Raw genomic sequence first — 18031 nt, forward strand, 5'->3', positions numbered from 1 at the left:
AGCTTTTGAATGTCGTTGCGAACACGCAAACATCCTCGTGAATTTCTTCGACAGATTCTGCATCTACTGTAAGCGTGGAAATCTGTTCCAAAGTAGGCAAGTCCATTTAAAGTTTTGTGGAACCTGACTACCGATCCTTCAAGGTCTTCAACTTTGTAGATTTTGTATTCTCCTGGACATCCTTGAACCATGTTGATGTCATATTCAGTTCTGACTCGGATATGTTGAATCCATCCTAAGTCCATTTGTTCTTGTAATGCAGCTTGAACTACGGCACATCCTTGAGTATTCCTTGGACAAATTTCACATGTGAAGTAGTTGTGAGGTGGTACATGACCGTACCCAGCTTGTTTAGCGTGCATCCTGACAAGACTTTCCCCTATCTGACGAATGTCGTAGATTTGAATGATATTGGGGTGTTGATCTATCAGATTTACTGAAGCTTCTTTGTGCTGTGGCAAAGGATTTGCTTGGACGTTTGGATTAGTATCTTTGAAGGATAGCATTCCGCTCTTCACTAATCGTTGGACGTCAATCTTGAAAGAGAAACAGTTCTCAATATTGTGACCTGGTGCCCCCTGATGATAGGGACAAGATTGGTCAGCCTTATACCATGGTGAGGAACTGTTTGTAGGATTTGGAGGACTCTTCGTCTGAATGAGTCCTTTTGCCAGTAATGTTGGAAATAATTCTGCATACGGCATTGGTACGGGGTCAAAGGCTGGATACCTTGGAGCCCGACTGTTGTAATTTGGAGGTCGAACCTGCTGCTGAGGTTGCTGCGACCTTTGTTGAATTTGTTGTTGCGAGACCTGAGGTTGATAAGCTGGCGCTGAGTTAACAACCGGAGTTATTGTTGCAACTTGAGGTTGGAATTTCTTCTTGATTTTGTGTAAGACATTGCTGACATCTTGATCCTTTTTCTTCTGGAAAGAACTTCCATACTTCCTTGGACCAACAGAAGATTCTGGTTCTTTGTTCAAGCGTCCTTCTCGAACTGCTTCTTCTAAACGCACACCCATGTTTACCATTTCGGTAAAGTCACTTGGTGCACTTGCAACCATTCGTCCGTAGTAAAATGGACTCAAAGTTTTGAGATAGATTTTTGTCATTTCTTTCTCTTCAAGTGGTGGACAAATTTGAGCAGCAACTTCACGCCATCTCTGAGCGTATTCCTTGAAGCTTTCTCTATCCTTTTGAGTCATGGCCCGGAGTTGATCTCTGTCGGGAGCCATATCCAGATTGTACTTATACTGTTTGACGAAGGCCTCTCCGAGGTCTCGAAAAGTACGAATCTCTGAACTGTCCAAGTTCATGTACCATTTGAGTGCAGCACCAGTTAGGCTGTCTTGAAAATAATGAATGAGCAATTGTTGATTATCAGTCTGAGTTGACATTCTTCGAGCGTACATCACAAGATGACTTTGTGGGCATGAATTCCCTTTGTACTTCTCGAATTCTGGTACTTTGAATTTGTGAGGAATCTTAACATTTGGAACCAGACAGAGGTCTGCAGCATTCTTTCCAAATAGATCTTGTCCTCGGAGAGTCTTAAGTTCCTTCTGCATTTGCAGAAACTGTTCTTGGAACTCGTCCAATCTTTCATACACGCCAGCATCCTCACTTGGAGCGTGATGATATACTTGTCCGCCTTGCGGGGGAAAAGTATGCATAATGGGCTGTGGAGAAGCCATGACAGCAGATCTTGGTATCTCAACATTCTGTTGTGCGAAACCCATTGCCGTTGCTCTTGGAACTTCAATTTCCAGAGGTTTGTAACCCTCCGGTGGACGCATATCCATGGTGACTTTTGGAGCTTCAGAAGCTGGAGGTATGTACCCTTCTGGAGTAAAGTTATACGGCATGCCCTAAGGTCGATCAGGCGGCATGGTATACTGAGGAATAGGAGTAGAAACAATCTCGGAGACCACAGTCCTTTGTGGTTCTTCTGGCGTTGGTCGATTCTGCGCAACTACCAGGGCTTCTACCATACTATTGAGCCTTTCAACAGTACCTTTGAGAGTATTAATCTCTTCTTTGAGTTCTTCATTCTCTTGCTCAAAGTCTTCCATTCTTTTCTTGCGACTTGAACGAGTGTTGTATGGATGAGACAGCTTGAAAGTCTTGGTTCACCTCCTTCTCCTCCTCTCTTTCTGGAGAAAGGAAAGTGACTATTAGATCCGCGACAATTCTCGTGTCAGTGCGTACAACTAAAGCGATGTATGATATGCAATTAAGTTATTATTTTTTCAAGGAAACACCATAATTACGTTATGAAACATCAAACTTTTATTAATTAAGCGAAAACGCCGTTTTTTACACACTTTGAAAAGGGAAATACAGAGAAACTGAGAGAAAGGACTCTAAAACTTTGACGAAGAGCCGACTTCACGTTCTAACATCTTCTTCTGTTTCTTGAGCTGAGCGTTCTCTGACGTGAGCTGATCGATGATCCAGGAAGCAGGAGGGATATGATGAGATAGTGATGATTGTGTCACTTGTCGATCGAGTACTTCAAGTAACCCATCCTTCCTTCTTAGGATGTTTTGAATTTCAACATTTTCCGTGTTGACAATTCGATACTTGTTCCTCCAAGCATTCCTTTCTTGGCATACCTTGTTTAATGCCGCTTGCAGTTTTTCAACATCGGTGGAGAAAAGGTAAATTGGTTCCCTTAGGGGAATAGGTTCTTGATGTTGATATGGCATCCTGAGCTTGAATGCTCTGACGCGTACCCATTGAAGGTAAGGATCCAGGGAGATGCAAAGATGTTTTCCTAACAATCTTCTCCCTTTACTGTGAACAAGACGCCAGGCATGGACAATTTCCTTCTTCAGCATGTTGCCATGATCGTCGATGTTCTTGAAGAACAGACCCTCCAATTGGATGTTACTTGGTATATTTTTCATGGGATAGCCGTATTGACGACGGGCTAAAGCTGGATTGTAACTAATTCCTCCCTTAGTTCCAATAAGGGGTACGTTGGGAAAGCTTCCGCAACTGAAGATGATCTTGGTTTCGTCGTTGTCAGGACTACACCAATCAATGTCTGTATGAGTGAGAGACATGATTTTCTGTGACCAGTAAAGGCCATCCCTCATGTTCCAGAAAGTGCTAGACTTTGGCAGGTGCGAAACGAACCATTCGTATAACAACGGTACGCAGCATGTGATTAATCCTCCTCGCTGCAGGTTTCTTGAATGCACAGAGTAATAAGCATCCGCAAGCAAGGTTGGAACTGGATTTCCAATTAAGAAGATCTTAATTGCGTTGATGTCGACGAAATCGTTAATGTTAGGGAACAAAAACAATCCATAGATAAGCAAAGCCAAGACTTCCTCAAAAGCGCTCATATCTTGGATGCTGACGAAGTACCGAGCTTGATCAAACAGGAATTTGGAGGGCAATCCTTGAATTCCTCCTCTACTCACCATATGAGTTCTGATGTCGACTACATTCAAAGGAGTAGTTGAAGGATAGAAAAACACTTAGAAAGGGGGGGATTGAATAAGTGTGACTTTAAATCTTGGACGATAAAAATAAATTGCACAATTATTTTTATCCTGGTTCGCTGTTAACGAAGCTACTCCAGTCCACCCCCGCAGAGATGATTTACCTCAACTGAGGATTTAATCCACTAATCGCACGGATTACAATGGTTTTCCACTTAGTCCGCAACTAAGTCTTCCAGAGTCTTCTGATCACACACTGATCACTCCAGGAACAACTGCTTAGATACCCTCTAAGACTTTTCTAGAGTCTACTGATCAACACGATCACTCTAGGCTTAGTTCACTCCTAAGACTTCCCTAGAGTATTCTGATCAACACGATCACTCTAGTTACAAACTGCTCAGCCAACTGCTAAGACTTCCTAGAGTATACTGATCACACGATCACTCTAGTTCCTTACAACTTAATGTAATCTATTCAAGAGTTTACAAATGCTTCTTAAAAGCGATAATCACAACTGTGATATTTCTCTTAACGTTTAAGCTTAATCTCACTAAGATATTACAACAGCAATGTAGTGAGTTGATGAAGATGAAGATTCTGAGTTTTGATTTGAACAGCGTTTCAGCAAGTTTGATATAAGTTGTTTTGGTGCAGAATCGTTAACCTTGCTTCTCATCAGAACTTCATATTTATAGGCGTTGAGAAGATGACCGTTGAGTGCATTTAATGCTTTGCGTGTTCCGTACAGCATTGCATTTAATGTTATACGCTTTTGTCAACTACCTCGAGCCTTGTTCACGCTGTGTCTACTGACGTTGCCTTTAGTAGCTTTTAACGTTCCTTTTGTCAGTCAGCGTAGCTTGCCACCTGTACTTCCTTCTGATCTGATGTTTGTGAATACGATGTTTGAATATCATCAGAGTCAAACAACTTGGTGCATAGCATCTTCTGATCTTCTGATCTTGAAGTGCTTCTGAGCGTGATACCATCTTCTGATCTTCAGTGCTTCTGATCTCATGTTCTTCTGATGCTTCCATAGACCCATGTTCTGATTCTGCTTCGACCATCTTCTGATGTCTTGCCAGACCATGTTCTGATGTTGCATGCTGAACCATTTTGAGACACAACTTCTGAGCGCTGAATTATGCGTACTCTTTATATATATTTCCTGAAAGGGAAATTGCATTGGATTAGAGTACCATATAATCTTAAGCAAAATTCATATTATTGTTATCATCAAAACTAAGATAATTGATAAGAACAAATCTTGTTCTAACAATCTCCCCCTTTTTGATGATGACAAAAACATATATAAATGATATGAATTTGCGATCAGAAAGAGTAGACGGCAAAAGACAAATTACACAGCTATAGCATAAGCATATGAATATGTCTCCCCCTGAGATTAACACTCTCCCCCTGAGATAAATAATCTCCCCCTGAAATAAATACTCGAAGAACTTTGATAAAAGACTTCCCTGATTATTTCGGTAGAGACGATCATATAAGCTTCTGCCTTCAGAGAATTCATAGCTTCTGACTTCTGCTTCCATTGGACAGCTTCAGAACTTGAATTTCTTTAGATCTTCAGAACATTCACAGCTTCTGACTTCTGCTTCCATTCAGGACAGCTTCAGAACTTGAATTTCTTTGATCTTCAGAACATTCACAGCTTCTGATTTTTGCTTCCATTCAGGACAGCTTCAGAACTTGAATTTTCTGGATCTTTTAGAACATTCACATCTTCTGATTTCTGCTTCCCTCGGATAGCTTCAGAACTTCGAATGTCTACCAACATCACTTCATGCTAGATTTGTATCAGAACATTGTTGAATGTACCAGAGCATCATCTGAGCATCTCTACATCCTGAAATGTTACAGAACAAAAACTAAACGACAAAAGTCAGCATGAACGAGTTAGAACATAAAATGTATGTTTGAACACATTATATGTATCAGAGCCATATAGGCTGAAATAATGTATCAGAGCAAATAATGTATCAGAGCCATAACATTATATGTATCAGAGCAAATAGAATTTTGTCAGAACAGGATAGACAATGATATTCAAATTCTATTATCAGTGCTTCTGATTCATTCTTCTTTCTTGCTTCTGATCTCTGAAGCTTGACAGCACTCAGCTTGCTTCAGTTTCCAAGAGCTTATTCCTTTTACAGAATAACGCTTCTTATGGTTTTGCTTCTAGTGTTTGCTTCTGAAGATTCACTTCACTTCTCTGTACCTGCAAAACACTTAAACCATATAGAACTTGCAGTTCTTGTTAGTGAATGTGTGGGAGCCTTTTTACCCAGCAACTGATAGATTTAATCAAATCATTTATCATTTATCTTCTCCCCCTTTTTGTCATAACATCAAAAAGAAATATTTCAAAAGATTCAAATGCATAAGACAAAAGAAAACATTTACTGGAATGTAAATCAAGGAAACTTTTCATTGATAATCAACAGAGGATTACAAGAAGATGTGCAACAAAGAAAAAATAAAACTACTAAGACCAAATCCTAGGACCCTAGCTAAGACAACGTCTGTGCCAGCATGCCATGAAGGAGTGAAACGCCTCATTGACTGCTTCTTGGGCTTTCAGGCGAGGGATCAGGGAGACTTGGTCCTGAAGCAGATCTTCCACCATCTTTACCAGAGACAACATTCTCAGCGGGTGAAGATGAAGAGATTTCTTCAGAAGAGATTAAGGGAGAGGAAAGGATAGATGAAGAGGACGCTGAGTCTTGAAGGTCGAAAGATGAGGAAGAAGATGGAGATGATGGAGGGCTTTCACCAGGGGGATGAAACACACGTCTAGAATAGTTTCCAGACAACATTGCTTCGAAAGGATTCACCTTGAGAGGATCATAGGTGATTTTGATCTTTTTGGGTTTGGAAGGTGATGTTTCAACAGCTTTCCTTTTGTTGTTTTGATCATTTTCATTATTTCCTGGACTTGATGAAGAGTTCATGATGGGTTTGCAGAAAAGTGAATAGGTAGGGTTTGATATGGAAGAGAGAGAGAGAGAAACTTGATGAGGAATGCACAGAGATAGAGAGAGTTGAGAGGGAAAGAGAAGAGTTTAAAGAGTATTTAAAAGAAAATGAAATGAAACGAATGATGAAAAACATTTAATGTTACGTGACGTGAGGAGAGATAATAAACACAAATGAGGTGACTAGCACAGTTACCTATGGTCGGCGTCCCTTCAACTGCACGCGCGCTTATCCATGAATAGTAACGACAGGTTTACCATCCCGAGATAAAACGTAACAGCTGTTTTGCTTTAAAAGAGGTTCTGAATCAACTTAGACAATGAAACGTTAGTAATAACCGAATCATAATTTCTAAAAGATTTCAATCAGAACTTCTGATTAAAAGAAATGTTCCACATTCATTTCAGAAGATACTCATACATGAGAACTTCTCATCTTTTCATTCTGGGCATAAATCCATACTGATGTTCTTCAGAATAAACTTAAACCTATCTTCAGCCAGGGGTTTTGTAAAGATATCAGCCCATTGATGGTCTGTATCAACAAAGTTTAAAGAAATAACACCCTTCTGAACATAGTCCCTTATGAAATGATGTTTAATCTCAATATGTTTAGCTTTTGAATGAAGAATAGGATTCTTAGATAAACATATAGCAGAAGTATTATCACAGAATATAGGAATGTTACTCTCATATATCTGATAATCTTCCAACTGACTCTTCATCCAGAGCATCTGTGTACTACAACCAGCAGCTGCGACATATTCTGCTTCTGTGGTTGATAGAGCAATAGTTGCTTGCTTCTTGCTGTACCAGGAGATCAAATGACTTCCAAGAAATTGGCAACTTCCTGAAGTACTTTTTCTTTCAATTCTGTCTCCGGCATAATCAGCATCGCAGAATCCTACTAAGTTGTATTCTTTGGATTTTCTGTAAACTAAGCCAACATTAGTAGTACCTTTCAGATACCTTAGAATTCTCTTAACAGCAGTTAAATGAGATTCTCTAGGATCTGATTGGAATCTAGCACACAAACAAACACTGAACAGAATGTCAGGTCTAGAAGCAGTCAGATATAGAAGAGATCCAATCATACCTCTGTATAACTTCTGATCTACCTTCTTACTTACCTCATCCTTACCTAGGATGCATGTTGGATGCATAGGAGTTTTGGCTTCTTTGCAGTCCAGAAGATTAAACTTCTTCAGAAGTTCCTTCACATACTTGGTTTGGTGAACATACGTTCCTTCTGATGTTTGATTTATTTGTATTCCAAGGAAGTACTTGAGTTCTCCCATCATGCTCATTTCAAACTCAGCCTGCATAGACTTAGCAAACTCCTTTCCAAGTGTAGCATTAGATGTTCCAAAAATAATATCATCTACATATATTTGACAGATTAAAATATCCTTTTCAAAGGTTTTACAAAAGAGAGTAGTGTCCACTTTTCCTCTAGTGAAACCATTATCTAGAAGGAAAGAACTTAAGCGTTCATACCAAGCTCTGGGAGCTTGCTTCAATCCATATAATGATTTCTTTAGTTTAAACACATGATTCGGAGACATAGAGTCTTCAAAACCAGGAGGTTGATGGACATAAACTTCTTCATCTATATAACCATTTAAGAAGGCACTCTTAACATCCATTTGATAGAGAGTGATGTTATGTTGAGTGGCAAAAGAAATTAATAGACGAATAGACTCTAACCTGGCCACTGGTGCAAAGGTTTCTGTATAATCAATCCCTTCTTGCTGACTATAACCCTGAGCCACCAATCTGGCTTTGTTTCTTACCACTTCACCTTTCTCACTGAGCTTGTTTCTGAAGACCCATTTTGTACCAATTATATTGAATCCATCTGGTCTAGGAACAAGATCCCAAACATCATTCCTTGTAAACTGATTCAGTTCTTCTTGCATAGCAATTATCCAGTCTGGATCTTCTAGAGCATGATCAACAGAAGTTGGCTCGATCAAAGATACAAGACCTAATTGACAATCTGCATTGTTCTTAAGGAATGCTCTTGTTCTGATTGGATCATCCTTCTTTCCAAGAATGACATCTTCTGAATGACCAGAGATGAGTCTAGATGATCTTCTGACAGATGGTTCTTCAGAAATACTTAGATCCTCCAGAGAAGCTGATACTTGATCTTCAAATTCTTTGCTTCTGAGAAGCTCTGCTTCTGATGCGTTGCTTCTTGGCTCAACAACTTCTGATATGTCAATATCATAACCTGCAAAATTATCAACCTGCTTTGGTTTTTCAGAACCAAGCTTATCATCAAACCTGATATTGATTGATTCTTCTACAACCAATGTTTCAGTATTGTATACTCTGTAGCCTTTTGAGCGTTCAGAATATCCAAGAAGGAAATATTTTTGTGCTTTGGAATCAAACTTACCAAGATGATCTTTAGTGTTCAGAATAAAGCATACACATCCAAAAGGATGGAAATATGAAATGTTGGGCTTTCTATTCTTCCACAATTCATAAGGAGTCTTATTTAGAATAGGTCTGATAGAGATTCTATTCTGAATATAGCATGCAGTGTTTATTGCTTCTGCCCAGAAATGCTTAGCCATATTGGTTTCATTGATCATGGTTCTGGCCATTTCTTGAAGAGTCCTATTCTTTCGCTCTACAACTCCATTTTGATGTGGAGTTCTAGGACAAGAGAAATCATGGGCAATACCATTTTCTTTGAAGAACTCTTCAAAGGATCTGTTCTCAAATTCACCACCATGATCACTTCTGACCTTTATGATTTTACACTCTTTTTCAGATTGAATATGAATGCAGAAATCAAAGAACACTGAATGAGTCTCATCCTTGTGTTTCAAGAATTTTACCCACGTCCAGCGACTATAATCATCTACGATGACTAATCCATATTTCTTTCCTCTGACAGATGCTGTTTTGACTGGTCCAAACAGATCAATGTGCAAGAGTTCTAATGGCCTTGAGGTAGAAACAACATTCTTAGACTTGAATGCAGGTTTGGAGAACTTGCCCTTCTGACATGCTTCACAAAGAGCATCTGATTTGAATTTCAGATTAGGGAGTCCTCTGACAAGATTCAGTTTGTTAATCTGAGAGATCTTTCTCAAACTAGCATGACCTAATCTCCTGTGCCAGACCCACTGCTCTTCAGAAACAGACATAAGACAAGTCACCTTCTGACTCATAAGATCTTGCAGATCTGTCTTATAGATGTTGTTCTTCCTCTTGCCTGTAAATAGGATTGAGCCATCCTTCTGATTTACAGCCTTGCAAGACTTTTGATTGAAGATTATATCATAACCATTGTCACTTAATTGACTGATAGATAAGAGGTTATGAGTTAATCCTTCTACAAGAAGTACATTAGAAATGGAAGGAGAGTTACCAGACTTTATAGTTCCAGAGCCAATTATCTTGCCCTTCTGATCTCCTCCAAACTTGACTTCTCCTCCAGACTTAAGCACCAGGTCTTGGAACATAGACCTTCTTCCTGTCATGTGTCGTGAGCATCCAGAGTCCAGGTACCATGACATGTTGTGCTTTGTCCTTCTTGCAGCCAAGGATATCTGCAATAGGAATAATCTTATCCTTAGGTACCCACATCTTTTTGGGTCCTTTCTTGTTAGATTTTCTCAAGTTCTGATTGAACTTGGGTTTGACATTATAAGCAATAGGAGGAACAGCATGATAATTTTTAATATGAGTTTCATGATATTTCCTAGGTTGTGTCACATGCTTCTTGGTGTGTGTTATGTGAAAACTTTGTGCATGTGAAGTGTGCCTAATATCATGAGAGTGGCCATACTTGAACTGATCATACAATGGCTTGTATGTAATTTTCATTTCATCAACAGGTTCAAGTTTGTATGGGGTTTCACCTTCAAAACCAATGCCGACTCTTTTGTTTCCAGACACAGCATATATCATAGAAGCTAGCTGACTTCTGCCAATACTTCTAGATAAGAACTTCCTGAAACTTAAATCATATTCTTTCAGAATATGGTTTAGACTGGGAGTGGATTTTTCTGAATCAGAAGGAGATCCAACATTATTGGATAATTTTAAAAGTTTTTCTTTTAATTCAGAATTCTCCAACTCAAGCTTCTTTGTTTCAAATTCAAATTGCTTTTTCAGCTTTTTGTATTTGAGACTAATCTGAGACTTGAGTTCCAGAAGTTCAGTTAGACCGGAAACTAACTCATCTCTAGTAAGTTCAGAAAATACCTCTTCAGAATCTGATTCTGATGTAGATTCTGATCCGTCATCTTCTGTCGCCATCAGCGCACAGTTGGCCTGCTCATCTTCTGAATCATCTTCTGACTCATCCCAGGTTGCCATAAGACCTTTCTTCTTATGAAACTTCTTCTTGGGACTTTCCTTCTGAAGATTTGGACATTCATTCTTGTAGTGTCCAGGCTCATTGCATTCATAGCACATGACCTTCTTCTTGTCAAATCTTCTTTCATCAGAAGATTCTCCACGTTCAAATTTCCTTGAACTTCTGAAGCCTCTGAACTTCCTTTGCTTGGTCTTCCAGAGTTGATTTAGCCTTCTGGAAATCATGGACAGTTCATCTTCTTCTTCAGATTCTGATTCTTCAGGATCTTCTTCTCTGGCCTGAAAAGCGTTAGTGCATTTCTTGATATTAGATTTTAATGCAATAGACTTACCTTTCTTTTGAGGCTCATTTGCGTCCAGCTCTATTTCATGACTTCTCAAGGCGCTGATAAGCTCTTCCAGAGAAACTTCATTCAGATTCTTTGCAATCTTGAATGCAGTCACCATAGGACCCCATCTTCTGGGTAAGCTTCTGATGATCTTCTTCACATGATCAGCCTTGGTGTATCCTTTGTCAAGAACTCTCAATCCAGCAGTCAGAGTTTGAAATCTCGAAAACATCTTTTCAATGTCTTCATCATCCTCCATCTTGAAGGCTTCATACTTCTGGATTAAGGCTAGAGCTTTAGTCTCCTTGACTTGAGCATTTCCTTCATGAGTCATTTTCAAGGACTCATATATGTCATAGGCCGTTTCCCTGTTAGATATCTTCTCATACTCAGCATGAGAGATAGCATTCAGCAAAACAGTTCTACATTTATGATGATTCCTGAAAAGCTTCTTCTGATCATCATTCATTTCTTGCCTTGACAGCTTTACGCCACTGGCATTTACTGGATGTTTGTAACCATCCATCAGAAGATCCCATAGATCACCATCTAGACCCAGAAAGTAACTTTCCAGTTTATCTTTCCAGTATTCAAAGTTTTCACCATCAAATACCGGCGGTCTAGTATAACCATTGTTACCGTTGTATTGCTCAGCAGAGCCAGATGTAGATGCAGGTGTAGGTGTAGACTTTTCACTTTCATCAACCATCTTTTACTGAAGCGTTTTTCTCTTCCTGAATCTTTTCTAAACACGGTTAAGTGCTTGCACCTTAGAACCGGCGCTCTGATGCCAATTGAAGGATAGAAAAACACTTAGAAAGGGGGGGGATTGAATAAGTGTGACTTTAAATCTTGGACGATAAAAATAAATTGCACAATTATTTTTATCCTGGTTCGCTGTTAACGAAGCTACTCCAGTCCACCCCCGCAGAAATGATTTACCTCAACTTAGGATTTAATCCACTAATCGCACGGATTACAATGGTTTTCCACTTAGTCCGCAACTAAGTCTTCCAGAGTCTTCTGATCACACACTGATCACTCCAGGAACAACTGCTTAGATACCCTCTAAGACTTTTCTAGAGTCTACTGATCAACACGATCACTCTAGGCTTAGTTCACTCCTAAGACTTCCCTAGAGTATTCTGATCAACACGATCACTCTAGTTACAAACTGCTCAGCCAACTGCTAAGACTTCCTAGAGTATACTGATCACACGATCACTCTAGTTCCTTACAACTTAATGTAATCTATTCAAGAGTTTACAAATGCTTCTTAAAAGCGATAATCACAACTGTGATATTTCTCTTAACGTTTAAGCTTAATCTCACTAAGATATTACAACAGCAATGTAGTGAGTTGATGAAGATGAAGATTCTGAGTTTTGATTTGAACAGCGTTTCAGCAAGTTTGATATAAGTTGTTTTGGTGCAGAATCGTTAACCTTGCTTCTCATCAGAACTTCATATTTATAGGCGTTGAGAAGATGACCGTTGAGTGCATTTAATGCTTTGCGTGTTCCGTACAGCATTGCATTTAATGTTATACGCTTTTGTCAACTACCTCGAGCCTTGTTCACGCTGTGTCTACTGACGTTGCCTTTAGTAGCTTTTAACGTTCCTTTTGTCAGTCAGCGTAGCTTGCCACCTGTACTTCCTTCTGATCTGATGTTTGTGAATACGATGTTTGAATATCATCAGAGTCAAACAGCTTGGTGCATAGCATCTTCTGATCTTCTGATCTTGAAGTGCTTCTGAGCGTGATACCATCTTCTGATCTTCAGTGCTTCTGATCTCATGTTCTTCTGATGCTTCCATAGACCCATGTTCTGATTCTGCTTCGACCATCTTCTGATGTCTTGCCAGACCATGTTCTGATGTTGCATGCTGAACCATTTTGAGACACAACTTCTGAGCGCTGAATTATGCGTACTCTTTATATATATTTCCTGAAAGGGAAATTGCATTGGATTAGAGTACCATATAATCTTAAGCAAAATTCATATTATTGTTATCATCAAAACTAAGATAATTGATAAGAACAAATCTTGTTCTAACAGTAGTTGCAGCAATGATAATGTCGTCAGGATCCTTTTCCAAACCGGAGTACGGATCTTGCGCGTACACGGGTATTCCAATCAGACGAGAGTACTCCTCTAACGTAGGCATGAGCTGATAATCTGGAAAGGTGAAGCAGTGATACGTTGGATCGTAAAACTGTACCAAGGTGGGAAGGATCCCATCTACCATGTTGGTATTGAGCAAAGGCAGAAGTTTTCCATACTTCTCTTTGAAAGCCTGGGGGTTGACCACCAGTTTTCCGAGCTTTCCCAGTTCCTCGACCTGGGGAATCTTGAAGGTGTATTTCCTAGCTCTCTTTTTCCTATAATCCATGGTATAGATCCTTAAGTCCTTTCTCCGTTTCTCTCTTTCTCTGAAGTTCAAAACGTTCGTTATTTAGTTTCCTTGAAAAACGACTTGAAAAAGACTCTTTTTGTTTTTAGTTGTTATTAATGAATGATGCATGAATGCATGAATGCACACACAAGAGTTTTAAACAAACATGAAGTCAAAACGCAATCTCCCGCCCCAATGGTAAACCAAGGTTAAGGATTTTTGTACCTGTAGAACGGGTTCTAGGGGTCTCAAAGTTTTTGCTCAACCTTAAAGATACGTTGATTGGTATCTATAAGAGAGTTTTCTCTGAGTGTAGTATCTGCGTGACAATTACTTCCGTAATCACCGCTCTACGTCCTAACAAAAGGCTTTAAGTGGGGTTAATGTGTTTCTAGGTCCTCCTGGTACAAATCAGTCTCGGAATGCAGTGGCGCAGTTAATCACAACCAGCCAGGCAAATCCCAAGAGTAGACTTGGAAACCAAGATTAGAGGGCCTTCACCGGGAAGACATCCTCCATCCTATCTTATGTTGCACTCAAATCCGGGTATAGGATTTCTCACCACAAGGGGGAATCAAGCCCTTTCCCGATACAGAATAAACAAAATAAACAAATATATATGCAACAAACACATGAAATGACACAGAGGTTAGGCAGGACCTCTCTTGTTTGAGGGGGAATTTGGCATCCCTAATTCCTCATTGGGGCTGGACCAGCAACAGGTCAACCATTGGTTTGGATGAAAAACCAAGGTTTTTGAACACTTATATCCCCAGCAGAGTCGCCATTTTTCTGTGGTGTCGTTTTCTTTTACCTCCCCGTTTCACTTGGGAGGACGGCACGCTAAACCCTTCACGCGAAATTTGGAAGGAGAATGCGCCCGTGGTGGGATGAATTTTATTTCAGTTCTTCCTACGATATCACACGAACTTTCTTATTTGTCCTACGAGTAGGAAAGGGGAAAAAAGATCTCAACTAAACCCTAGGAGTTTGCTAAGTGTGGGGATTTACACCTAGACTAGAAATTCTGGAGTCCGGGAGGTCGGTTATACGTAGGGAAGTGTTTAAACACCCTACATATCTGTAGTACTCTACAGGAACCTTCTCTGTGTCATTGTGATTGTGTTTGCTGCTAATGATTGGGAAAGTTTCTCCTTTGTGTTAGGAGAAGGAATTGAATTGTTTAAAGAAAGACAGACAGATAGACAGACTGACTATTTTTGGTATTTTATTAGCTCGCTGAGATTCCTTGTGAACCTCATGCCTACATATCCCTAGTGGAAGTCAGAGCTTAATGTAGTTCGGGGAACTAACTAGGGAAATTAATTGTTTTTGGTGCCTTGCTTGAAGCTCAAGGTTGAAGCTTGGAATTAAATCTCTGTTTACAGTAAGGAGACATGAAATTATCTCTACAGAGAGGTATTTGTACTATTCTACCACAAACATTTAAAGGAGTGACAGAATAACTGGATTCATTTCATTCAAGAGGGGGACCTTACTTGTGTGTGTGCAAGTATGCCAGTCAGATGCCTCTTAAATGAAAGAAAGTTGCTCGTCCAAATTAGGGAAAGTGTACAAGTCTGGGGATGTGCCAGAGCATGTCTTTCAGAGTCCTAAATGGGAGACTTTGATTGAAATTGAAATTGAAATGTTTGTTTGTTTGAATGTGGTAGAGTAGTAAAAATATCTCTCTATGGAGATAAGCTATGTCTATCTACTGTATAAAAGATTTGACTTTAGCTGGCTTGTATGAGGCCCAAGCTTGAGGCTTTTTGATTGATTAATTAATTATTGACTCTGGGAGATGACTCCACTGGGGATTAATTACAGGGTATTTTTGTGTTCTGTACAAAGCCCAGAATTGAGGCTGACTCTACTTATGGAGACTCTATTTGTGTGCCTTGTACAAAGCCCAAGGTTGTGGCTAACTGTTGAGTATAATTGAATAAATGACTCTATTTTATGTGCCTTGTACAAAGCCCAAGGTTGTGGCTGACTGTAGCTAGGGAAAACATTATTTTCTGCCTTGTACAAAGCCCAAGGTTGTGGCGGACTCTTAAATGAATTAAGTATGGATGACTATATGGGGAAAGATCCTAAGTGTTAGGAATCTTTGACACATGAAAGATATGGTTTATCTGCCTTGTACAAAGCCCAAGGTTGTGGCTACTGAGTGATGAAGGACTCACTGGGGAGACTCTATTATCTGCCTTGTACAATGCCCAAGGTTGAGGCTGACTCTTGACAGGGGAGTTTTATTGTTTGGGTGCCTTGTATGAAGCCCAAGGTTGAGGCTAACTGTTTTTGTTGGTTTTGACTCTACTGAGGAGGTTTTATTTATTAAAAGACTGTTTTTCTTTGGAAGCTAACCCTTTCCAGGGATTTTGACTCAGCTGGTGAATTTGTCTGTTAAAAGACTGACTTTATCATGTTTTTTTGGAGGCTGACCCTTTCCAGGGATTTTGACTCTTTTGGGGAAACTATCTCCTAAGAGAAATGAATCTTTATTTTTTTTATTAATTGACTTTGGAGGCTAACCCTTTCCAGGGGTTTTTGACAAAGTGATTGATTTGGGTAGCACTCCATTAATTATTAAGGGATGAAAGGATTGGCAGAAAGATTATCTAGTGGAGACTTCTTGTTTAAAGCCCAAGATGAAGGCTGACTCAATGCTGAGGATGACCAAACATGGATCCTAGACTCTGCTAAGGAAGATTGATGAAGATAAGGGTGACAGAGACTGTCCATGTCTCTCATTCCAAAAATGTACTCAATGTGAAATTGAGACAAACTTAGCTTGTTTAAAGTCTGGTTTAAATTGGAAGAAACTCACCAGGGTAGGCTAAAAGGTGACTAAAGACCTGTTCCTATGTTTATAAGAAACCTGATGGGTCCTTGTATACAAGCTCAAGAGGAAGCTGGAAATGCTTTTAAGAAGCCTGTGGGTCCTTGTACAAAGCCCAAGAGGAGGCTAATCGAGGGTCCTTGTTATAGCACAAGAGAAAGCTTATGTAGTTTTGAACTTATTTTGGCTCTAAGCAAATGGGTAAGAGGTTTCACCGGGAATAATTCCTCTTTGGGTGGATGTGTCCTATATTTTGGATTCTAAGGTTTTTACCAAGATGTTTCACCGGGAATAATGCATCTTGGGGGTTTGAACTACAGATCTCTAATTAGGAAAGAGCCTTCACCGGGAAGACATTCTCAATCCTAGGCCATATTCCTATAATATATATATATATATAGTTTAACTGTCCTAAGGTTTATACTCAAACGCAGTTCTAAACTAATATATGCATAGTTTATATTTGACAGTAATTTAAATAAAGACTGTAAATTGAAAGCTTGTAAAGCCTAACCTGGATGGAGTGGAGGCCATTGAAGAAGTATGTACAGAGCCTCAACAGTATTTTTGTTGTTTTGTTGATAACAGTTGAATATATGTGATAAACAGTTAATGGTTTTTGAAAACAGAAGAAGTGAAGATGGACAAAGGTCACATAGGTATCTGAAGAGTTTCACCGGGAATAATGCCCTTCAAATACCAGAAGAATGTTTTGAAAACAGAAAGAAGATTTTGAAAATACAGTTTTGAAAACAAGCTAAGAAGAGAAGGTTTTTGGGACTTACACTCTATTAGAGGCCCAGTACTTTACAGTACTGGTTATAACAGAAATTTGAAAATGATTTGGAATGATATGAGGTTTTGTTGTTTGAAAACCTTAATCATTTGATTTAATCAGAGATTGAAAACAGTTTTGAAATTTGACAAAAGTCAACTTAATTAAAGTAAAAATAAAGATTTTCACTTAATTAAGACCTAAACAATTAGGGTTTTATCATAAAATTATTCACACAAATAATTAGGTTAAAACAAAATGGAAACATATATTTAAAGTATTTAATAAAACACTTAAAACATACTATTTTATACCTAATAAAAATATATGAATTAAATAATATTTTTATGATTTTTTTGATAATACATAAAATAGGTATATTAAATAACAAGTGTGTGAAAAATGAAGTGAAAATGATTTAATTTGATAGGTTAAATAATTGTGTGAAGTTGTGAAGAAATTTAGTGTGAAAAGTGATAAAAAAAATATGCTTTTGTCACCTAGAGGGGTTGAACTCACGCCCTTTAGGTCACATACCCAAAACCAAACCACTGGGCCAGCGCGCGCTCAGTGTTAGTAACTTGCATTCAATTCATTATATTTTCAAACAAGTAGTAAAACCATGAAAAAATAAAAGGAACAAAAAGTCTGGGGCGAGGGGGATTCGAACCCCAGACTTGTGGCATGAGGAGACTAAGAGCGCATGTGTGGCCACTAGGGCAAGTTGTTCAGTCGTTAATAATACGCATACCATTCAAAATAAAATAAACTCTCCCCTGAGAATTCAAATTTGCGCGCCACCACCATCTTCGTCTTCAACCTCAAGCTCCATGATTTTGAATTTCTGAACTCACTCGTTTCTCAACCATTTGCAATGATGTAAACATGAA

Source organism: Vicia villosa, linkage group LG4, assembly GCF_029867415.1.
Source record: "Vicia villosa cultivar HV-30 ecotype Madison, WI linkage group LG4, Vvil1.0, whole genome shotgun sequence".
NCBI classification, from domain to species: Eukaryota; Viridiplantae; Streptophyta; class Magnoliopsida; order Fabales; family Fabaceae; genus Vicia; species Vicia villosa.